This window comes from Phasianus colchicus, chromosome 1 (genome assembly GCF_987193195.1).
Source record: "Phasianus colchicus chromosome 1, bPhaCol1.hap1.1, whole genome shotgun sequence".
Taxonomy (NCBI): Eukaryota; Metazoa; Chordata; class Aves; order Galliformes; family Phasianidae; genus Phasianus; species Phasianus colchicus.
In genome coordinates this window covers 101,151,770-101,176,365 of record NC_143436.1, presented here as the reverse complement: position 1 = coordinate 101,176,365, position 24,596 = coordinate 101,151,770, and the positions used below count along the sequence as shown (strand labels likewise).

The following is a 24,596-nucleotide window of genomic DNA, read 5'->3' as shown; positions in this document are numbered from 1 at the left end:
TTAGTACATGTTTTCATGTCCTAATAAACATAAAATAATAATTACTGATTTTTAGATATACATTGTCTGAAAAGAAACACACTCAAAGTCCCAATGGGTATTTGTAGCAGAAAAAAGGTTTTGCTAAAAAGACAGAACAGTAAAAAAAAAAACCCTGCAATTTTCACTGGTATATATATATATATATTTGTTAAAAACTGAGGTTTAATCAAAATCCCAGCTTTTATAAAAAAGACAAGATAATTTGTCTCAAAAATTTTATCTTTCTTTGAGTGCATACCTGCAAAAGTAAAATAAATCCTCATAAAGAGATAGTCAAGAGAGGAAGCAGCTAGAAAAGCTTTTCCTGCTTTCTTTCCAGAAAATATATTGGGAATCTGCTACTTCTGCTCTTTTCCTAAAGAGAACAAGGCTACAATTTCTCCCAAAATGAAGCCTCAGATATAGCCCCTTCCTCTTTATTTATCAAGCTGAAGGCATTCAGGCAGGTTTTTTCCCCCCTTCACAGAGTACTTCCCATGATTCTCCTGAGCATTATCAATTCCATGCCATGTATAACATCTGATCTGAAAAACCTCAGTGCTCTTTAAAATTGCTTTTAAAATATTTCAGATAAATGACAGACTGAGATTTAAACAAACAAACAAACAAACAAACAAATAGGAGGATGGCTTATATGTGAAGTAACCATGATCACTGCTTAAAATTATATATATATATTTATAGTCAACAAGCCTGACATGCACAGATTCAACTTTAATGCAACTTGACATAGAAAGTCAGAAGGCATAGGTATACCTATAATCCTTATTGCTGCATATTGAATACTGAATAAACTAAATTTCAGTTGCAGGTACAAGTCAGGCCTAGTATAATTCTTCTACAGCTTCTTTCTCACAAAACAAACAAACAAGCAAACAAGAAAGACCCCACAAATTCTAATTAGAATGTATTAGAGAAAACTGTCAAAACAGCTTGGCTAAGACTTTGCATGCATGATTTGAGTGAGGCTCAAGAATGCTATATGCCACTGAAAAAAGGGCTTGGGATAAAATCTTGGTTTAGTCTGTAAATATCAAATGCATCACATTTAAGCACATCTGAATATGAAAGCAAGAGAATACAATGAGCCCTCAGAACGTGTGGGCTGATATGAAATGAAAGAGAAGGTTTATATCCCAGTTCTGCAGAGTACAGTCATGATTTGCTTTACTTGTATAAATGGTCCCACGGGCTTTTAAAAAATTTCTCTGTATCTACTGCATATAACATATGCAAAGATTTTATAGTTCGGTGATTGGGATTTTAAATTCACTCGAAATGCTTAAAATGTGCCTTCATTCTCTAAACTTCTCATCTACTCAGCAGCATGGGACAAGGTCACTTTTAGAATGTTTTCCTTCACAGTTTGATTCTGCTTTTTGCATGAGGTGTATTTCTTGGCTTGAGAAGCATTTCTGTTTCGGAGGCATTTAAAAATCCCATATCTCTGAGAAGGAAAGAAAATGGAAAAGGAAAATATAAAAGAATGAAGAAGGTGAAGCAAAATCTGTGTTGTATAAAAAATACATGGCAGTGATTTTCTGTCCGTAGGATTTCTTAGAGGAGAAAGGAGACACACAGGACCACCCAAAATTCAAACCTATATCTGAGTGCATTGGCCAAACACTCCTCGAACTCCAGCAGCTCTGGGCCGTGACCACCGCCCTCTGGTGCAGCACCTGTCCCTAACCCCAGCTTCCCCTCCCTGACACAGCTCCATGCCGTTCCCTCGGGCCCTGTATCTGTCACATAGGGCAGAGCTCAGCGCTGCCCCTCCGCTCCCCGTGAGGAGCTGCAGCCGCCATCAGGCCTCCATCAGCTCCTCTGCTCTGCACTGAACCAGCCAAGGGACCTCAGCCTGTCCTCATGCATCTTGCCCTCCAGGCTCTTCCGCATCTTCACAGCCCTCCTTCGGATGCTCTCTAATAGTTTTATGTCCTTCTTATATTGCAGCACCCAAAGCTGCACGTAGTGCTCAACAGCACAGAGTAGAGCAGGACAGTCCCTTCCCATGCCTGGCTGGCAGTGCTGGGCCTGATGCACCCCAGGGTATGGTTGGCCCTTTGGGCTGCCAGGGCACACTGCTGACTCAGATTCAACTTGCTGTTGACCAAACCTCCAGATATCTTTCCAAGCAGCTGCTCTGTAGCCTCTCATCCCACAGCCTGAACATATACATTTGATTACTGCAATCCAGGTGCAGAATTTGACACTTAGTTTTGTTGAACTTCATACAGCGGGCGATTGCCCTGCCCTTTAATTTGTCAAGATCTCTCTGCAAGGCCTCTCTACACTCAAGGATGTCCCCCCAGTTTAGTATTGCTCACAAACTTAATTAGTGTGTACTCAAGTCCTGTCATTAATGAAAAAATTCAAGAGATCTGGACATAGAATGGAGCCCTGCAGAGCCTCAGCACTGACTGGCCACCAGCCTGATGTAACTTCATTTACTACAACCCTTTGAAGCTGACCTGCCAGACAATCGCTCACTCAACGCATTTGTTTTTGTCTATCTGTATGCTGAACATCTTGTCCAGAAAGACACTGTAAGAAGCAGTATTCAAAGCTTTGCTGAAATTTAGGAAGATTACATCAACATACTTGCTTTGCTTGGTCAGGTTGGTGGAAAACCTTGTCATAAAAGGGCTTTTCCCTAGTGAAATTATGTTGACTGTGAACAGTGAATATGAGGACAATGTTTGTTAGCTTCCAATCTACTGAGACCTCTCCAGATTCCCAAGACTGCTGAAAAATAGTTGGGAGAGGCCTCATGATGACATCAGATAGCTCTTCAAGTATCCTGAGAGGAATCCTATGAGGCCCTATAGACTTGTATGCATACAGCTGGAACAGCAAATCCCACCCAAATTCAGGGTTTATTGTTCCCACAATCACAGTCCTACTATAGTGTGAACTATTTCCCAGTCATGAAGAGGCAGCATTCTACTGTGTGCAGGTGCCAAGGTGTTGGCAGGTGCTGGCAGCAGAGGGCTGAAGGGATGCCTGGTGCCTGACACAGCTGGCTCCAATGGCGGCAGCACAAAACAAATCCAAGCCCAGCAGCCACCCTGGGGATGGAAGAAAGCACTGTATTGAGAGAGAAGAAGGGTCAGAAAATGTTTGATAGCAGAGGCAACACCAAGACTGAGGGAGGTGGTGTTTCACGTGGACCAGATAATTACACTGCAACCCTTGGAACACCCATTCTGGGAGAGATTTATCCTGAAGCACAGTAGCCTTTGGAAAGCACCAACAGTGGAGCAGGAGAAAAGTGTGAGGAGGCAGAAAGAAGCTGTGAAAGATTGACCACCGCCCCTTTCCCCATCCTCTTGCATTGCTTGACAGAAGGAGATGGAGGAGTTGGAGATGAAGGAGTGAAGTTGAGACCAGAAAAAGGAGGGGTAGGAGAGCAGGGTGTTTCAGAGTTTTTTTTTTCTTTCTGTTTCCAAACCTATTTTTAACTGACAATATATTATATACATTTTCCCCAAGCTGAATCTCATTTGGCCATGATGCTAGTTGGTAAGTGATCTCCTTGTTTTTATCTCCACTCAGGAGCATTTCCTTAGTACCTACACTGTTGAGGAGGGGGAGTGGGAGGGCAGCCAGCCAAGGTCAACCCACAACCTCCTGGGTACAGTCAGCTCAGTTTAGCTATTGCTTTCAGTTCTGAGCTTAAATCAAGTCTAAAACATAGCAAAATTGACCTAGGATAGGGGAAAATATTTGGATTAGTATTAAAATGGAGTTACCCACAGCCTCTTCTGAAAAAACAGACAACAAAAATGAAAAGGAAATCATCATTCTTTAGTCTGACAATCTGTAAGATTAAAACTGATAAGTGTTATGCTGAACATAATGAATGATTATGTATCAAAGCAATACTAGCTTCAGATGACAATTACAGAGTAGGGTGTCTAGATATGGATGTTTTCTTTTGCAAACAAATCTAGTTCAAAGTTTTTACAGTATGGCTGAAATTGATTTGGTGAGTAAAAAAAATCTTTTTATTTGCATTTAAAAAAAAAAATACCCACTTATCTAGTCAGAATGATAGTAAATTATAATCACACATTTTCTTTCTTTCTTTTTTCCCTAAGATGTACATGTATTGCTTATCTAATGTTTTCCTCTGAATCTGTGTAGTAACTGTTCTGACAAAAAGCAGATTATCATTCTAAAAATGCATTCCAATTTTTTTCCCTTTCTTAATTTCATTTTTCTTTCTTTCTTTTTTTTTTTTTTTTTTTTTAATTGCTAAATTGATTCTAAATTACCCATACTTAGTTCTTATCTCAGACTGTCTGAAGTTACCATTTGGGATCAAAATTGAGTAAATTAGAGAATTATTTTCACTGGATAGGTGAAGGTGCCCAGCTTCCACAGTGTTACGTGAACTCCTTTATTCTGCCATCTAATTTGCACAGAGTATTATGAGGCTATTTATTGTATTATTAATAAGTTTTTTCATGCCTTCAAACTGAGCAACAAGAAATTACGAGTTCTAATTTCTTTCAAAATGGAATTGCTTATATGAACAGTTTTAGATTGAATGATGCAGCTTTCGAACATTGCACTTCAGAAGGAAATGAAGTTTCTACTTCTGGAAAAGACTTTTGTAATGTATGACACTGAGAAGGAGAAAGCTGTAGGAAATACATCCTTGATGGAGACTAGAGTAGAAGCACTTCAATTGTGTTGAGCGTATAAAGTTCTTTTGACCTGGTCCATTATGAACTCATAAAACATTGATTGTTTTAGAACTTGGATATCTTAAAGCAGAATGAAGTAGCTGGTTTGGGCCTCTTAATTTTAGTAATAATAGTCGTGTGTATATAGCTTACATTAAAACTGTTGAAGGCATACAAAAGAATTTATAGGTAACCTTGAAGACAAAATCCAGATGGGTTGTTTTCTGGAGAGTGCAAATAGAGTCCTCGTGGGGTCTGAATCCTTGAAGATGCTGAAAATGGGAGAAAGCACCCCAGTCCCCTTGCATCACTCAAGTAAGGCATCTGCCTAAATACCAGACATCCTCTATAACAAAGCAGATTAAGAACTGAATGAAATGCTCAAAATGGAAGAGTTGTGCCTCCATTCTTTCCCTGCTGTTTTGCTGTGTTTCTGCAAACTCTTATCTCCTGTTCAAGGCTATCTTCTTCTCTTTCTCATTTGAATACCAGACACATGGATAAATTTATTATTCTGTTTATCTTTTCTCTGTGTAAAAGAATTAGGAGTAATATCCACAAAGTTACTTGTTGAAGGAAAGATGTGACTTTGGAGGTCAATCAGGAAGTCAGATGCACTGATACTTCTGCCAGCATAAAGACTTTGTTTTAGTATTAACTTGCCATTTTTCCATTGTTTCTCTTCATTCTATGAACCCAGCAGTGAGGAAGAGGAAGAAGTACGTAAGAAAAGTCATCAGCCAAATATGAGTGTTATCACCAGCCCTTCTATAGTCTATTCATCACTAACTCAGCTACAAATTTCCATGTGTGCAATAAATTAAGATCATGTTTAATGATTTCTGATGGTTTCTATATCACTGCAAGGCACAGCTGTGTTGTCCCAATTACTGTTTCTCTTTTTCTTATATTTGTGGAAAAAAAAATAAAACAAATCCTTAGAGATTTCCTTACTTTTTTTTTTTTTTTTTTTTTTTTTAATTATTATTATTTTTATCAATTCTGCTTTCTGTGCAGACTGGCATTCTCTGGAGAGATAATATTTTCTGCTCTTCAACTTGCATTGTGAATTTTGCAGAATTTATTTTCATAATAATTTATACTATTTTAAAAGGATGTAGTAGCATAGTATATATACATACTACATATGTGTAAATATATATACATGCATGGATGGCACACAGTCACATAAAGGAATACACATGTAGGCCTTGAAGTGCAGTGTTATCAGAGGCAATTTCAAGTGCAAATAAAACCCCCATGGGAAGCATGGGCAGAAATGACCAGCCCTGCATGCAAAATGAAATTAAAGACACAAATGCAGAAAAGCTTTCCCAAAACAATGAGCTATAAATGAGCTCGCTATGCCTGACAAATGAAATGAAGTTAAGATAATTATGACAAATTCATACCAACCTTCATTTGCATACATTCTAGGAGTGGATATAATAATCGTTAATGAAAACAGCAGTTAAAATGACCTTAACATGGTAGTCTGCCTAGAGTCTAACCAAACAGTGAATTAATATGTAACAACGATGACTAAATGGATTATTTAAATCTTCTTGTCTTAGGAAGAAATTACAAATTCAAAGTAATCATGGACGAATTTAATAATTCATTCTGTGAATTTTGAATGTGTTCATTTTTGCAAGCTACATAAGAAATAAAATCATGGTCAATGGAGACTTTATGGCATTAATTATGGTTGTTGTGATATCACCTAATGAACAGCTGTGAAGTAAGTGTGTGATAGGCAGCATGTAAACTTCTAGAAGTAATTGCACCTGTCCAGTAGGCCTTCAGTCAACATTAATATTGTAGATATAGGGTAAGAGAAGTAGGGATTCCCCTCACCCCATGTCCATAATAGCTAGTAGTGAAATGGTACCATATGTAATCCAAGGTTTTTGTGCTATAGTGTAGGCATTTCTCCACTTTTTTTTTTTTTTTTTTTTTTTTTTCCCTTAGCAAAGATACAGGAAGGGGTAGAGAAACAGTGGAAAACTTGACAGAGGGATGGAAAGAGAAATGGATGGGAAAAGACAGTGGTAAGAAAAACAAGGAAGTGAGGAAGACAATGTGAGATCCATTCTGCATCTCAGGTGAAGTAGGGGAAGAAGAGAAAGGCTGGAAAGAAGCGATCAAAAATGTTGTCAAGGAAGTAGTCAGGACTGTTCAGAGACTGATTAGTGATAAATGAGCGTCTGAAACATCTCTTATCCATTTTTTTCTCTTCCAAGGAAAGTCCTATGTGAAGAGGCCCTAAGACTTAGATAAGAATCCCTTTTATGATCACGTCCTGCAGTTAATGATCATAGGCTTCATTCTAACAGTGTGGATTCCTGAAGGCTTCTATATAGCCAGCAGGAGAAGCTAATGCTCAGTAGATCCAATAATAATATTATTATTACTACTACTAATAATAGAGGTCACATTCCCTTCTTGGAGATTCTTCACAGCAGAAATGAATCTGAATTCTCTTGGCTACATTTTAATATCTGAACCTTTAATAGACTTTGAATAGACTCTTTTTTGGGGTGTATTTCTTGCCTTCTAACTGTCTGAAAGATCACAGTTTTGGCTCAAGATTTTTAGTTTGTCATCCCATTAATGTATTTTTCTTTTTTTTCTTTAGCAGTGTATCCCTGTCATTACAGCAGAATTGTCAAATATCTACAATAAAATATTTCCAGCCAGGAGAAGAAACAAGTCTCTAAAGAGCAGATATGAACTGAACACATTTCTTGGTCAGGAACTGTCATTTGTTTAGAGCACTTCTCTGACTGGAGGAATTCGTCTTCCCTTCCTGGGTCCAAGCTGCTACTCACACGCTGTATGAGTGACTTCTCAGATAACTCCTGCATTGAGAGTTTCCAGCATTCCTGATTAGCAGCTTTCACTATTGCTTGCCATCTCACACAGCAAAATTTCTTAGCTATATGAGACAGAAGACAGTGTCAGCAATTAAGTTCCTTTTTTTTTCTCCTTTTAATTAAAGAAGTTAATGCATTTGCTTCCCTATTCTCATGGGTTTCCCTATTCAAAATATTGCTCTGTCTCATCCTTATTTATGAAACCATTGATTAATGTAAATAAAGGATTATATAATTGGGTTATATTGGCCTATGTGATATTCCCAAAGTCAGCAAACACTGAATTTAGAAGAAGGCTTAGTTCTCAATGTTTTGTAAATTGTGTTGCTGCAAAGTATTTTATTATCAAAATTCAATTTGTCTAGCTCAAGAAAAAATATCTTGGCATTTCATGACTTTGCAATTTTAGACAGTTTAGGTCACTATTGAGTATTTAATACATTTCAGCACTCTTCCACCACCAACCACTCAAAGGTAGGGTTTGAAATGGATTAAGTAAGAAACAACATCAGTCTGAAAGAAAAATATCAGGAGAGTCAGTATTTAATAAATACATGAACACAACATTTATGAGGAACACACATTTAAAAGGAAAGCCAGATTTTCTTAAACATAGACACCAAGCCAAATCCAAATCCACTCTAGAAAAACTACCTGCTTTTGGACTGATCCCATGGAGTTGTATTTTCCAGCAAGAGTATTTAAATGCACAAGTAAAGATAGTCTGATGTTCAGAGGCACTCTTCAAACTCAGCATTACCTCTTCTTAACACTTGTGCACTATCATCAAAGCTAAAGTCATGTTAATTTACTTAAACATGTACATGGCTGCATTATTTCAGATATCAAGCTTAACACTATAAGTACAGTACTGATCTTCATCTCTTCAGGCAGCTCATGAGACAAGTTCCAGATTTTACCTGTATTGTCAAAACTGTTACATGGACTGGTTGTTTTTAGACATTATTGATATTTTTGAAATACCTGGCTCTTTTTTCACAGCCGGAGCTTTAGAACCCGTGTGTTTGTATCATTAAAATTGACTATATATTCATCTCTTGAAGTTTTGAAATAAAACGTCATCATGTAACTATGAGTCTCAAAACCAGGAAAGTAAAATTTGGGATGCTTTTTTTTTCTTCCCCTCCCCCCCCTTTAATATTGCACAAGGCCTTGTGACTTCAAGACACTTCTGCACTTGGGAAGAGGAATTCACGATTTCTTTAATGTTAGGGGTTAGCAGTCCTGGAATACAGCTCTTCCATTTTAAAGCTAAGTATAACTGCTACTCAATTGGAATTCCAAAACACAGAAAGAAAAGTGTGGACCAATTTCTCAAAATAATTTATCTTACATTATGGCAAATACTCTCTGTCTTGATACAGTGTAGAAGAGCACCCAATAGCCACTGACGTCCATCTGGGCTTGAATGTTCTGAACTCTCTTTGCAAAAGCACTGCCCTGTAGTTTACAAGGAAATATTCTTGAAAGATCCTCAATAAATCTGTGCAGCTGTTTAATTGTTCATTCACTGGCACAGAAAAAACCCAGTGTCAAAAATTCCATTTGAAACGGAAACCTCAAAATACTCTAAATCAGATGATAATCGTCTTTGCTAAAGCTAAACAGTGCAATAATTTTTATCCAGACAACAATGACATTATGCAAAATAACATGAACTTGGGAGTCCTTGAAACAAAGAATTACATGAATGTGGAAAGCTACAAGAACTGTTAGAAATGCACATGCACCATCATCTCACACCACAAATAGGAGTCAGAATGACAATATCATAAATTAAAACAACCCTCAAGCTAAAACTAACAGCCAAGAAATGAGAAACAGATTTAAAACAGAGAACAGAAACCAAAAAGCATGACCACTAATGAGATTCTGCACAGCATTTACAGTAACAAAGAATGTGACAAATGATTGCAGAGATACAGTATTAATAAGAAAATACAAATTATATTCCTTATTTACGCTCTATTTCACATTTCATAGTGCCAGCAGCCTAGCACCTAGAAGGCAAAAAGGGATATATGTTCAATAATCTCTTTCTTTAGCAGGGTGGACAGCTGGGACTGGCCTGACAAACTGCAATCCATCTCACATCTAGAAAGTCAGGAAAAGGCACAGAACAAGAAAAAAACAACAAAACAATAGAAATAGTCCCATGCAACTTAATATAACCTGTAGAAATAAAATATTATTAATATGCACAAACTAATGCCCAGCTAGTACAAGAATAATGACTTCAACCATGACTGCAACAGTCAATTTAGTGTACATACACTGCAGGCCAATACAGTGTCATATTCATTTCCTCTTTCCCCAGTGCTCCTAATATAATAGGGAGGGCTCCCACATTTCTTTTCAGGATATCTGACCAGATAATGGAAACTCGGGAAAACAAATGCATCTGGGATACCTCAAAGCAATTGCACATACGAAATACAGATAACCTGTTTTTGAGACAAGTCAGGCCTATAGTACATGTTCAATTAAGTCAAAAGATTCTGGAGTGCAGGAGCCTGTGAGTACCATTTCAGAACATGTACTGTAAGGCCAGTACATCCTGAACATTGTGTACATGTGTGTCTTTATTGCACAAATGCCTTGGATACATAGCTGTGACATCCTTGCAGTTGAGGCTGCTGGAAATCCACAAGTCCCAAGCAAAGATTCAAAGCCATCGAAGAGGCCTTGTACAGGGGAATCTGGTCATGTAGGTGTGCAAGTTTTGAGCTATTGATGCCCAGTTTAGGAGAACTTTAATGCAATTTTTCAGAAGTTACATCTAGATAAGGCAAGCAAAGCAACTAGTTGGTTAATAAATAACCAACTATTAACTAGTTGGTTAATAAATGTCTAAACTAAGACATTTCAATGAAGGTAGTCATCTTTTTTTCCCACTCTTTTTTTCCTCCATCATCCATTCATAATAAGATTCTTACATCTGCACGCAGACGGAAGTTTACATCTGAATGCAGTGTTCCTGCTTTATGTCTACCAGGAGAAATCAGAGAAAAAAGAGGGAAGGGATGCTCAGGAAGTTCCCACTCCTGCCCTAGGATGGGTTGCTTCTGCTGAGGTTGTCTGTTGGTGCTGTGCTTGGACATCTAATGCAGTGATAACTTCACAGTTCACTGCCACTGTGTTAGCTTCTTTGCTAAACTTAAACCTGTTACTTGGTTTCCTTTCCCCACTGGCTCAGGAGAACAGCTTATTCTTTCCCTGTTTGCAGTGATCATTTTAGGTATTTGAGGACAATCTTCACTTCTTTCTTAAGCCTTTTGCCTTCTAAACAAGTCCTGGAATCGACACTGAACTCCAGGTGAGGCTTCAAGCAGTACTCACTGAAGTCAAGGATGACTTGCCAGCACTGTTTTTTTTTTTCACATATCATGAAGTGATGCTCACTTTTCAGAGAGAAAGCCTATAGACTGATAGTAGATGGCAGAAAATGAAGTTCTCTGATGTGTTATCGCTGCCATATTTTGCCTGTGCTGGGACTTGCAATTAAATTTTTGTGCTTTGTCTTTGTATGTATGAAAACAACAGCATAAACAGAGTTATATTCACTACATAGATTGCCTCCTACTCAGAAGGAATTAAAAGAATTTGCTTTACTTTGCAGATGTTGCATTTTGGTTGCCTATTCCACAACAAAAATATTTTGTCGCTGTCATATTACTGAAGAATGAACAGAGCTGCAGCTGTTCTGTCTAGGGTAATGTGCAGTATATCCTTTTTCTACTGCAGAACGGTGCCTCCAGGGGACACTGCCTGCTCTCTGGTATGTCTCCACAGGAAAGAAAAATACTTGTCTGTGTGTATTAGTGCATGGAAATGCAATGCATACAAGTTTCTAGATAGCAGTGCAACATCTGCGTCTCCTATATCCCTTGGGGTTGAAAGAACTTCCTAAATCAAAATGTCTCTTGTCTGTGCTTAGCTGGGACTTCTTCCTCTCACTTCCTCCTTGCATTCTCAAGGCATCAGTTTGTATGGCAGTGGGCAGAGCACAGGCCTGAGCAGCCTGCAATGAGTTTACAGATAGCTCAGTCAGCACTAGCCCAGATATGTCACATGAAAGGGCTCATCCTGCATCCTCCAGTTAGTATATCCTCCTCACTGTGAGGCCTCCAGGATTTTTCTAAGAACTTGCATTTTTTGACTAAACTAATGGGGTCAGCATGCCTTCTGATGGCAACTCTTTACTAGGATCTGTGTCAGAGCATTCGTGTACCTTTTCAGCTGTAACACTGAACGGGGTCCTATCTGAAGATAGGTACAGCAGAGCTGTGTGTACCTCCTTGGGAATTTCCAGCTGGCTAACTATATCCCAAACTGATTTCTACAGTGATGCCTTCAAAAGCCTGTCCCACAGTGCCCAATAAAAGAAAAGAATTATTTTCAGTCCTCATTGAATATTTGGGTAAGAGGAAAGAAGACAAAAAAAAAAAAAAAAAGATTTTAACTCACTGGTTCCTGAACTTGAAGATAATTAATGCAAATCAGATCTTCCAATGGTACTTTTCTTCATTCCCAAGCTTATAACATATACTGCCTATTATATTTCACCTGATGAGACCTTTTAAAGAGACAGAAGAACACCAAACAGTTTGAGGTTATGAATCTGTCAGATACAAAATATTGAAGACTGTGAATATTTGTAAAAGCAATTTTTAAACCACAAATGATATTAAATACTCAAGAGGAAAAGAGTGACAACAGGAAACAAAGAAAGAAGTGGAACAGGAAAAATCCATCTAATGATATATTCAAGAATTTCTACCCTATTTGGAAGGTTAATTTGGAATGATTCCCAAGATTACAGACAGGTCAATTCTGCTTACTTTGTCTGCCTTTGATTTTAAATTTCTGTGTACATGTGCTCAGAAATTTTGTATGTAACAGAGCTGCCTCCTACTAACAATGAGAAATTAACAGCACAGCGCAGACACTAGTGATCTACACCTTTTATTAATAAAGATTTCCCCTTGTCGGTGGACAAAACATGCAGGAGATGGAAGGAAATGTGGATAAGAAGTAGAACAAGTTGTTGTGAGTAGTTAATAAAAAGAGAAGAGTGTCAAAGAATATGGAAAGGATCAAAGGATGAAGAAGCTATATCATCTATAGACAGATCTAGAAGGGGAACACTACACATCTGTAAAGAGAACATAGGTAGCGAGTGCCCTCTTCATGTAAAAAGATAAGATCTGTTATTTTTGCATGAATATTTATGCTTGGATTTTGGGAGAAAGCTGTTCACTAACATGATTCACCAGAAACAGGTAGCAGATGACAAATATCTTCTCAAATAATCTTTGGAAATTTTAGCCAGTATGGCATTTTTTAAGATCTCACTCGGAATATGGTGTACTTGTGGTTAGCAGTGCTGTAGTGAGATTAGATTTTGGCTAACCTTCAAATACTGTGGCAATGCTTCTTGGATTCCCATGGAGCCAGTGAAGAGAAGGCAGAACCCTCTACTTGGTAAATCTAAGAACCTGAATTAGACTCCCATTCAGACTAATACATTTTCACCAGAAATGAAGATGTGAAAAAGAAAAGAAACCAAAATACCTCAGTCTCTTTGGAAAGGAAAAAAAACAGGGTCAATTTATGCATGCAGTATGCAATGATGATCAGGAAAAAGAGATGGTAACAGTTCCACTTGGCAATGATCTTCTTTGGTACTTCCTCCTGTTATGGCTAGGTCTACCTCTATTACCACAATCCAAAATTGGCCATGACAGAAGGCATTACTTTCCTTTCAAAAACATACAAATTACATTCCCACCCACAGGCTTCTCATCTTGACTCCATTCCTGAACTTAATGGGCATCACATCTAGCTGGCTTTGGAGGCTTCAAGTTTTAGGGTTTTCAATTTAGTACATCCAAAACTGATGTCTGCATTAGAAGCTTTTGAACTAGATATTTTCCCAGGAGAAAGTTATCCTCATGTAGTGGAGTTCCACGCATATAATCCTGCTTTCTGACACATATGAAACAGAACAAAATTTATTTTTACAAAATCCTGTGAAATCCTGAGTCTTACAACAAAGTCTGTCCAGAACACAAAGACAGACACCAGGACTGTGGAAGAGAGCTGATCACTTGACTGATCTCTGCTACTCAATAACTAAATTTATTTAGCATTCTTAAAGCAGCAGCTGTTGATCCTGACTTGGTGAAACGTGTTCCTGCATATTGCGTTCTATTTACTCCCAGCAAAATGGTACTACAGACAAAGTATTCAAAGAAAATTTTATCCTTATTTAATATCGACATTTCCATGATATCCCAGCACTCAGACTGTGTCTTTTGGCATGGTGATGAATGAAGGATGTTGCATATAAATTGAATAAACCTCATAGCAGACGTTTTGTGTTTTGAAAGGACACACAGCTTTTATGTATAAAATTTATACCAGAAGAGCTATTTTGCTGAGGTGTTTGTAGTTGAACCTAGCATGTTAGACAAAGCTCATTTACATTGTGCCCTTTCTTCATAAATAGTGGTCTTTCCTGCATTCTCTCTCTTTTCTGCATGCCTGCAAGTACTTTTTGCAGTCTTTATTATCTTATTATTGCAATCTGTTGGAATGCTAGACGGGGCCCTCTCTCAAAATGTATTGTTTTGTGATCAAATAAATCCACAGTCTGGGTTACTCTGCTGCCCAGCCACAGATGGCTTTTCTAGTTGTCAACTTCTATAAACTCTTTTGACAAGTACCCTTCTGAGTTAGCTTTAGTAGTAAAACAGATTAAGATGCTGCTTCTCACAAGGAAACACATACACATGCAATTATCATGTATACTTTTTTAAAATTAGCTTTTTGCAATACTTTTGCAGTGCTTTGACTCCCTATGTTTTGATCAGTTTTCTGTGTTCCTCTACTTGAATCTGATTATTTTGCTTTAATGATCATTGTTTCAACTGGGACAGAATTTATTTCTTTAGAGTGTCTGATACAATGTTACATTTTGGTTCTAGGAAAAAAAAAAAACAGTGCTGATAACACACCCATGTTTATAGTTACTGCTACACAATGTTGCACTGAGTCAAAACCATTCCCAGGGAAGGGCCCAAACTGCTGGGAGGGGACAGAATCAGAACAGCTGACTTAAACTAGCAAAAAGGATATTTCATACCATATCACACCAAAAGGTAGGAATTTTGAAGGGGGTGGGAATTCATCTTGCTCACTTTCACTGCTCAGGGGTTAAGCTGGGCATTGGTCAGGGGGTGGTGAGCAATTGCTTATCCATCACTTGTTATATACATTCACATATATAAGTATGTCTCTATTTGTCATAATTATTACCCTTTTCCTTTTCTCTATCTTAGTAAATAGTTTTATTTCAACCCACGAGTTCTACCTTGTTTTTTCAGCTCTCTCCCCCATCCTACCGGGTAGGAGGGGAGTGAGCAAATGACCGTGCAATGCTCAGCCACCTGCTGGATTATACCACAGCAGTTTCAGAGCTTTCTTTGCAGTTCTCCTTGCCGCTTGAGGCCCTTCTTTAGGATGAGGTTGTTTTATCCTCTTAACAATTCCTCATGTCTGGTGCTAACCTCACAAAAATACTTGATTTTATAGGTAAAAACTGTGATATTTCTATACTAAGCTGCAGCCACTGTAGTTCTCTACTCTGCAATATGGCTATCTATTCCTGATCTGCTCCTTGGTTTCAGACAACAAACACATGAGAATTTCAATTGTATTTTCATGTAATTTCTCTCTGTCGCTTTGTTCCAATATTTCAGACATTAGTCTCTAAGACCATATGTTCCAGGACATAAATACCTTAATTAGGATGTTGGCTCTAAACAATCCCTAAATAGTTTGAAGAGATCAGAACAGGCTTGTTTGTTTGGTTATTGTTTTTTGTTTTTGAAGGTCAGCAGAACTTCAAGTATATAGCTAAAGGTTTGAGGTTTTAGTTTATCATTAAAAAAAATACTCAGATTACACGTTCTTGAAGATTTTATTTAAGGGACTACTTGCAATCTACTGGCATAAGACTGAGTGAAAGAACTTGCTCAGAGAAGGTACTACTTAGTGCCTTAAGTCCAGAGTTTTCCAAAGTATGCTTATTCAGAATCAAGTCTGAGAGAAAGTCATTACCATATTAGAACATGGTTTCTTTCTAAATTTAATGTTTTACTTCATGCAGTATTTACCATTTTTTCCCCTTACTTTTGTTATCCAGGTCACCTATAGTTTCATTATTAGTTCTGGTTGAGAAAGAAGATTGAAATGTCATAAAATAGATCTTTCCTTTAACTTTAGTACTGGTGCAAGACCTGCAGCAAGTTCTCAGACATTACTAGAAAAAAAGGGAAGATGAAGTGCGTCCAGGTAAGCTTGACTACGTGTAAATGTGAATATAAATGTGAATAGGAACTGATATATTGGATGCTGAAGGGATTAAATGTGGGATTTGTCCTCTACACAATTAAGAAGAAACTACAACCATTTTCATCACCTCTCTACTAAGAAGACAGTGGTGCAGAATTTTTTCTAAGTTAGATACTCAGAATGTTTATTATTATTATTATTACAATTATTATTGTTACAAACATAACAAAAGTAAAATCACAGAAATTTAAAAAGGTAAAGTGAAATAAATAAATGCCAGTAAAAATTGATACTGAAAATGGGCCACATTGTCCAAATCAAGTAGGCAGTCTAAGTTGATCTGTTCTGTAATCAATTGATCAAACTGGTGAGTCAGATCAAGTGTGGTCTGATGCACCCATACTCAAAGTTGGTTATGAGATTTACTTTGATAAGTCAAAGCTCACCAGCATATTAGCACACACAAATTATTGCTATATATTATATTCTATAAATGCTTCCTCACTGTACAATAATGTGTTTGCAACAACAAAGACAACATTCTTAAATGCAAGATGTTTTAGGAAATTTTGCCTTTTTTTTTTTTTTTAAGTATGACACTGAATCAATTGGATAACCTAAAACTCATAACCACCAGCTGTTTTCCTAAAGATAATACTTTCTAGCTATTTGATGGCCCTAGAATTTTCAGTTGAGTTTCTTTGTGTGTAGTCACACACTGCAGTTTATATGACCCAAGAAGGGAAAAGCAATTCATGTGAATCCTTTTGTGAGCTGAAGAATTTAATAATGCCCTGTGGCATTCTGCCCAATATGCTTTTTTTCCAGAGCCATCTGCTACCTATAGCTCAATAGAGAGCATGACTTGGCTACAAGAAAGATATTTTGCACAGAGATGTGCTCATCCAGTATTTATTGGCTGTCCTGAGGTCCATTTCAGGAGCTTGCATTTTTTAATACATTCACCACACCATTTTCTAAGGGGAGCTGGCTGGCTGCATGTTTTTTTAGGCACTGCATCAAAATTAAACAAGCAAGAGAAAACACCAGCAACCTACAGAGCTTTAAACAAGATTCGACAGGGGAAGAAGCTGTACTTCTGTGTGACAGAGAAGTCAGGGAACATTGTCACTTTATGAAGCAGCAGAAAAAGCCTCAGTTTTGTCACCAGGGAATTTGGAAGGGTTCCTTCAATAAGATAACATAGCCAGTAGCCCAGATGAAGTAGCCTGTACACCAATGCACACAACATGGGAAATAAACAGGAGGCAGTGGGAGACATGGTGTAATTAGAAAGCTATGACTTAATTGCTATCATGAAAACAGGGTGGATGTACCACACAACTGGAATACTATAATTGAGGGTAACAAGCTTTTTAGAAGAGATAGGCAGAGCAGAAGGGGCAAATGAGCTGCCTTCTATCTTAGAAAAATGGATAGATTCTGAAAAGCTACCTCTAAAAAACAGCCGTGATCAGGTTGAGAACTTGTGGGTTAAAATCAGGGACAGATAAAAGACATCTGGTGTTTGAGCTCTACTACAGGCCACCTGATCAAGATGAGGCCATCTTTCATCAGCCACAGGAGAAACTGTGCTTAGGGATAAAGGAATAGAACAGAGCTGGCAGCTCTTTAAGAACACCTTTGTGAGAACATTAGAGCTCTCCATTCTGCCATCATAAGAAATTAAGCAGAAGAGGCAGGAAATGCATGGCATGGCTTAACAAGGACCTGCTGGTCAAACAGAGAGAAAAGGGCATGACAGTGGAAGCAAGGAAGTGTGACAGAGAAAGAATATAGGGAGGCTGTCTGGATGTTCAGAAATAGGATGACGAAAAGCAAGGTGCACATGGGACTGAACTTGGTGATGGACTGAAAAATAATAAGAAAGAGTTCAGGTACATTGGTCAGAATAGAAAGGCCAAGGAGCGTGTACCTCCTCTGATAAATGAGAAGGGAGAAATGGCTAAAACAGAAATGGAGAATGCTGATGTATGCTGATGTATTCAAGAAGCTCTTAACCTCAGTCTTCACTGGCAGTCAGGCTTCGCACATATCACGTCCTTGAACCTCTAGATGGAGACGGGGGACCAAAATCCCTCCCACTGTAAGCAAAGAGAAAGTTCAAGACCACCTAATGGGACTGAATGTGTCCAAGTCCATGGTGCCTATTGATATGCATTTCAGTGTCCTGAAGGAACTGTCTGATATAGTTCTCATGTTACTTTCCATCATATTCAAAAAGTTGTGTCTGTCAGGCAGGCACTCAGTAACTGGAAAAAGGGAAAAAACAACTCATTTTTTAGAAAGGGAGATCCAGGAAACTACACACCGGTGGGTATCAATTCTATGCCTGAGAAAATCATGGAAAAGACCTTCCTGGAAGCTATGCTAAGACATGTAAGGCACATGCAAAATTATCTTTGACAGCCAACATGGCTTCACCAAGAGCAGATATTGCCTGACCAATCTGGTGGCCCATCTATATGGAATAATGGCATAGGTGAACCAAGGAAGGGCAACTGATGTCCTCTGTCTAGACTTGTGCAAAGCGTCTGAGATGGTTCTGCACAACATTCTTACCTCTAAATTGGAGAAGTATGGATTTGAAGACTGGAATGTTCAGTGGATAAACAATTGATTAGATGGTCACAGCCAGAGGCCTGTGGAGTCCTGCTTGATGAACCTAATGAATTCTGTGATCAAGTGACCTTCCTGGTGGATGAAGGGAAGGCTGTCAACATAGTTTACCTAGATTTTAGCAAAGCCTTTGGCACTGTCTCCCACAGTATTCTCCTGGAGAAGAAGGCAGTTCATGGCTTGGACATTTACACTCTTTGCCAGGTAAAGAACTGGCTGGATGGCCAGGCCAGGGAGTGGTGATGAATGGAGTTACATCCATCTCATGACTGGTCACAAGTGGTGTTCTCCAAGGGTTGGTACTGGGGCCTATCCTGTTTAATATCTTTATTGTTGACCTGGACAAGAGGATTGAGTGCACCCTCAAGAAGTTTGCAGGTGACATCAAGTTGGGAGGAAGTGTTGATCTGTCCGGATGTAGGAAGGCCCTTCAGGAGGATCTGGATAGGCTGGGTAGCTGGGCTGAGGCCAATGAGATGAAGTTCATCAAGACCTAGTGCTGAGTATTTCACTTTGGCCACAACGCCAGGCAACACCACAGGCTTGGGGCAGTGTGGCTGGAAGACTGTGTGGAGGGAATGGATTAATGCTTGACTGAACGTGAGCCAGCAGTGTGCTCAGATGGCCAAGATGGCCAATGGCATCCTGGCTTGTATCAGAAATAGTGCTGCCAGCTGAAGCAAGGAGGTGATCATCCCTTTGTACTCAGCCCTGATGATGCCACACCTTGAGTAATGTGTTCAGTTTTTGACTCCTCATTATAAGAAAGACATCAAGGCCCTGGAGTGTGTCCAGAGGAGGGCAACAAAGCTGATGACGGACCTGGAGCACAAATCTTATGAGGAGCTGCTGAGGGAGCTGAGATTGTTCAGTCTGGAGAAGAGGAGGCTCAGGGGAGACCTTGTAACTTTTTACAACTACTTGAAAGGAGGCTGTAGCTAGCTGGAACTCCGCCTCTTCCCCCAGGTAACAGAGACAGAACAAGAGGGAATGGCCTCAAGTTGCGCCAAGGGAGGTTCATGTTGGATATTAGGAAAAAATTGTTCTCCAAAAGGTGTTGGGATGGGCTGTGCAGGGAGGTAATTGAGTCACTGCCTCTGGAGGCGTTCAAGGAACATTTAGATGTGGTACTAAGGGACATGGTTTGGTGGCGAAATATTGGTAGTAGGAGTGAATGATCTTAGTGGTATTTTCCAGCATTGGTGATTTATAATTCTGTGTCAGAGTGGAGCAATTGCTAAGTACTTGTTTTGAACACCATTGAAGAAGTCACTAACAGCAGTATTTGCACAAGGTATGCAGAAAGTAAAAAGCACATATCCTGTAGCTTTTGTCTTACAGGCACCTGACAGAATCAGCCATATTATGCTGGAATGGTGGCCAAAGCAGGTATGTGAAATACTTAAATAAAACAAATGCCACAGAATGTCTCATTCCCTCATTTTCCCCTGAACGTAAGATGTTAATTGTTCTAATTGGTTGATGTCAGATAAAAGAATCAAGGTCAAAGTCCAGAACTCTATTGCAGAATTTCGTAACAGATTTCACAACTGTTTGTGTCTGTCCCAGACACCAAATCCTTAAAAAATAAATATCCCTTCTTATATCCTATGTTATTAAATTTCAGTTCACCAAATGACTGCACTATGCCATTTTTCACTACCCTCAAAAGAGCCTGTGTAAAAAGCACCGCATCAAAGCTACTGCAGAGCTTCACCACCTTTCATCTTGCTCATCTGCCCATCCAACTAAGTACAGGTTATCATCTGGCTAAGATGTTAGTAATTTCAGAGCTGGAATTGCTGAATTAGCAGCTGCTTTCCTGCCAAGGTGCCACCCTTCACTGCCCTGAGCTTTACTGCTTATAACTCCTCTCTTCGTGGTTTCAGCAGTGAGAGACAGCTGGATAGCAAGAACCAAACCTCTATACCCAGTTTATGGTTTTTCACCAGACTAGCAAGAATTGCCATGCCGAGAAGAATAAAATAAACTAAATTACAACAAATAGTTGTGCTGCCTTGCTGAGAAATGCTGTTGAGGTAGCCCTGCTTTCCCTGACCAATAGTAGCAGAAGATACCTGTTTTTCCCAGGCTCTTGCATAGATAGAGGAATAAGCATGTTCACAGTTGCTCTTACAGCTGGTGTTTCACTTCCTTCCCCAGCAACTACCCATTTTTACCAATGAGTAAAACACTCACCTTCCTTCTGTATGTCCTATTCTTGACACCATCCCCTGGTCCACGTAACTGCAATTTTAATACTGGTGATTTCTGGGCTTATGTTAATGTGTTGCGGTTCTATTCAGCAATACCTTATTCAGCAATACCTTTGAACACTGTAGATTTGGTTGGCACCACATCTTAGTCCCACCAAAAGGTTGCACGTAAATGAGCAATCCACACCCAGTGTTATGTTCAAGCCTTAAAGAAGAAAAGAGAAAATTATGTCAGAAATCACTTTTTCTTAGATATCTGAATACCTGAGTGGGCCAGCTGTCCGATATCCTAAGAGCAGTGAGTCCTGCTTTGAAAAGCACAGTCAGCAGGTGTCATTCTGGACTAAACCTGCAAATGTCTTGTAAAATGTACTTCCTTTGGTATCCCCTGCTTTAAAATTGAGTTGTAGTGCAGCCACATCAGTTTTGTCTTGAAGCAAGTACAGGTATTGATAAATGAGACATGGTATGGGACAAAAATGGAGACTGACTCCAATGGGTATATGCACTATCTGTAGATGTATATTCAACAATGATTTATAAGAACCCTCCAAGAACAGAATTGTGATCTAATCTTTTAGACTTATTTTGCCTTTCTAATTCTAGGAAAATAAATTATTAGGAAAAAACATTGGATTTTTCTTCTGTGCTAACGTGTTCCTTTCTGGTTAGCCAAATTTTTTAGGACAGGCAACAGACTGAACTGTCTGATATTTAAATCATTACAAGAGACTGTGAAGCATAATAGTTCTAATGGGCAATAGGAATGAACATGGAGGGCTGGGAGAATTGATTAGCTGGTGGGATACCAGTAAATACAAAGTGCTTAATCACCGGCAGGCTCGGCACCTTGATCTCCCAGTCAATAGCACTTGCAGGTTCAGAGCACACAGAGAAGCTCTGGGTTTAAAGAGAACATAAAAGGTACTTTCTTTTCTTTGTTATTTTTACAGTGTGTTTCACTTGTGCATCCCATTTATCGTAGCAGTCCAAAAGCTTTTACAATTTTGTAAATGAAGAAAGCACTTCACCCATTTCAAGGAGAAAATATACCAGCTGTTCTGTGTCTGAGAGCAGTGGAGGTCTGGGAATAAAAAGAGTACTATATCTCATTGTAGCACTGTGATTTGAGGAAAAGGGATTTAGGTTGCACTTTTAAACTTACATAAGTACTTAATCAAGATAGATTCTAATTACCCATATCCTGGCAGAAATCCTACAAAGTTTTTAAATGGACACAGGACTGTGAAAGATAGCACCTTTAACTTCCCTCATCACCTTTGCCAGACAGAAGATCAGTAAAATTTGCAACTGACCGCGGGAGGAGTGAGCTAGAAAAAGGCACTGTTTCATTCTCCTTTGAGCTAGAGAGGGGAAAAAATAAAAATGAAAACATATACAAGGCTTATATTTCAGCCAGAAGCCACTGAACAGTCCCTCCTGTGAACTGATAACTGAGAATGATAATAAAAGTAGCTTGACTTTATCATCTGTACAGAATTTCTGTACATGTCTGAAAATAGAAGTAAAGTCAAGTATGGTCCAAAATAAATTCTCAGCATACCCAGACCCGTGTGAACTTTGGCCATTCAGTTAATAGAAAACTTGGACATAAGTCAACTCAGGACAGTCTTGAAAACCATAAATCCCAGCTGACAGTGTGCTAGCTTAAACCTCAACATTTCTTTTCATATCTGTAAATGCCATTTGCTAACTTCAGGACAGGAAAAAAATAAAAATGAAGCAATATCACACTGTACTATTCAGGCTGTTGTTCCACTAGAAAACAGATTTCATATATTTCTGTGATAGTTTTTCTTTTCTTTTTTTAGTACACCTTTGTTCTTTCCTTATCATGTGTTATTATGCTTTTTTTTTTTGGCATGCAGCAAGCAGCTTACCATATTAATTGAACGATATTTGCAGATTTAAACTGGCTGCCTGCTGGCACATCTGATCTTGTGCTGCTGCTTGTGCTAGTGGATGAGAGGGTGGGAGACAAAGAGCTGCAGCCATATTGCTGCTGGGCTGCACGGAGCTGCTCAGAAATTGGGAACTCAGAAAAAGAGCCTGTCCAGTCCTAAGTCACCCCCTCTGTCTTAACGCTGCTTCTCAGTGCTGATAACCAGGGAGCTCAGGGAGCCTTCAACAACAACAAATGAACACTCCTCAGAGGCTGGAAAGCAGCAGAAATGATACTTTTCTCTCTCAACTTAACTTTTTATGTTTTCTTTTTGGCCTTGCGATAGGTTTTTGGCCCAGGCTGTTTCCTGCAGCAGTTCTCCTGTTGTCTCTCAGCTATGCTGACCTCTGTGCTCTGGTGCCCTTACAAACATTCACCAAACATTTTCTGTCTCTTCTGCATAAATCTATATAACTATATTCAGTTTCTACCTATGGAGAAAAAGCTGCGCTGCTGCCTGAGTGTAATGTTGCTTGTGGTGTTCCCAGAGCCTTTGGAGCATTGAGAGCCCATCTGATATCTGCAGAAGTCATGGAATGAACAAAAGGAGTGACTGAAAACAAACAGCCAAAAAGGCTGAAATTAGGGATAACATCGGGGGAAAATGTGAAAGACAAGAACATTATCTTTCCATGGAAACTATTGGTCCTACATATAGATAAAAGTCTGTCAGATTTTCCTTTTTAAATCCCTTATTTACAGGGATTTATAACTCAGCTGTAGAAAGTCTCTCTAGACTGAAGCACAGCTTATGAGGTCTCAGGAAAGAAGATTTAAAAATATATTTAAATATTTCATTTCTAAGTATAAGAACTACTTTTAAGAGCTACGTAAATAAATGCCGAAGTAATTTAGCAAATCCCTCGAGTTTACGTCACTTCTTTTTTGGCACGTTATTTTAAAATCTGCTGTATCATTTCTGCAAGTAATCCCATGTCCTTAGACTCTTTATGAATTCAAAGCTCAAAATGCAGCAGAGGCTGTTTCTGATGAAGTAGACTGGGCCTAGACAAGCAGCCATATTTTTCTTGGGTGGGGTTGCACATTTCTTGAAGATGAAAGAGGGAGATAAAACTCACTGAGGTTCCATTGCCACTATCAGGGTGCATCTGGGCAAGGACAATGCTCAGGCCATCAAATCTGCAGACACTCTTTCTTTGAAGCAGAAGTACCTACTTCCTGACTGGATAAAAACTGTGTCCAGAACACAGCTCTGCTTGCAAGTGGTCAAACTCCACGTCTAAAACTTGCTGCCTGCGAATATTTTGCAATATTTCCTTAAAAATTAATGTTTCTGCAAATATTCCCACCCCAGGACTCTTTCAATTGGCTACTTATAAAGAATAAACACAAAGGAGACATTATAGCAGAACAAATACAGGAGGCATCTATTTGCAAACGTGCTGTCTGTAGTGGGTCCACTCTTCTGATCTCACAGGTTCATAACTGTACTTTGCTCAGTTTTTGCAGGAGTCTTTTTTCTTTTTCTTTTTCCCCTCCTTACACTACATTCTGAGCAAGTGATGACTATGTGAAAATATTTGTGTTTCTGTAAAATTCAGCATGCTCACCAGCAGGTTTAAAGGTTCATTGGCACAGCTGAAAGCAATAAGCATAGAAACGATTACTGAGGCACAGTATTTAGATTTTTTGCTCATCACCAAACAGAATGTAACATTTCTAAAACTTTGAAACACATATACCAGGCTACAAACCCGAGACCTTTTTTTCTTCATTTTTTAAGAAACTGGAATGAAAACAGATGGATGAAGGAAAGTAGTGTTTTTCC

The 24,596-nt window shown here is 38.8% G+C and overlaps 1 long non-coding RNA gene across 1 annotated transcript; it reads left to right on the top strand.

The window, feature by feature from the left end:
- Positions 1-2,793: 2,793 nt before the first annotated feature.
- Positions 2,794-5,540, top strand: LOC149919907 (uncharacterized). Its single transcript, XR_016463752.1, has 3 exons — positions 2,794-3,443; positions 3,535-3,564; positions 5,434-5,540. It is a non-coding gene; the product is annotated as an uncharacterized LOC149919907 (long non-coding RNA).
- Positions 5,541-24,596: the final 19,056 nt, after the last annotated feature.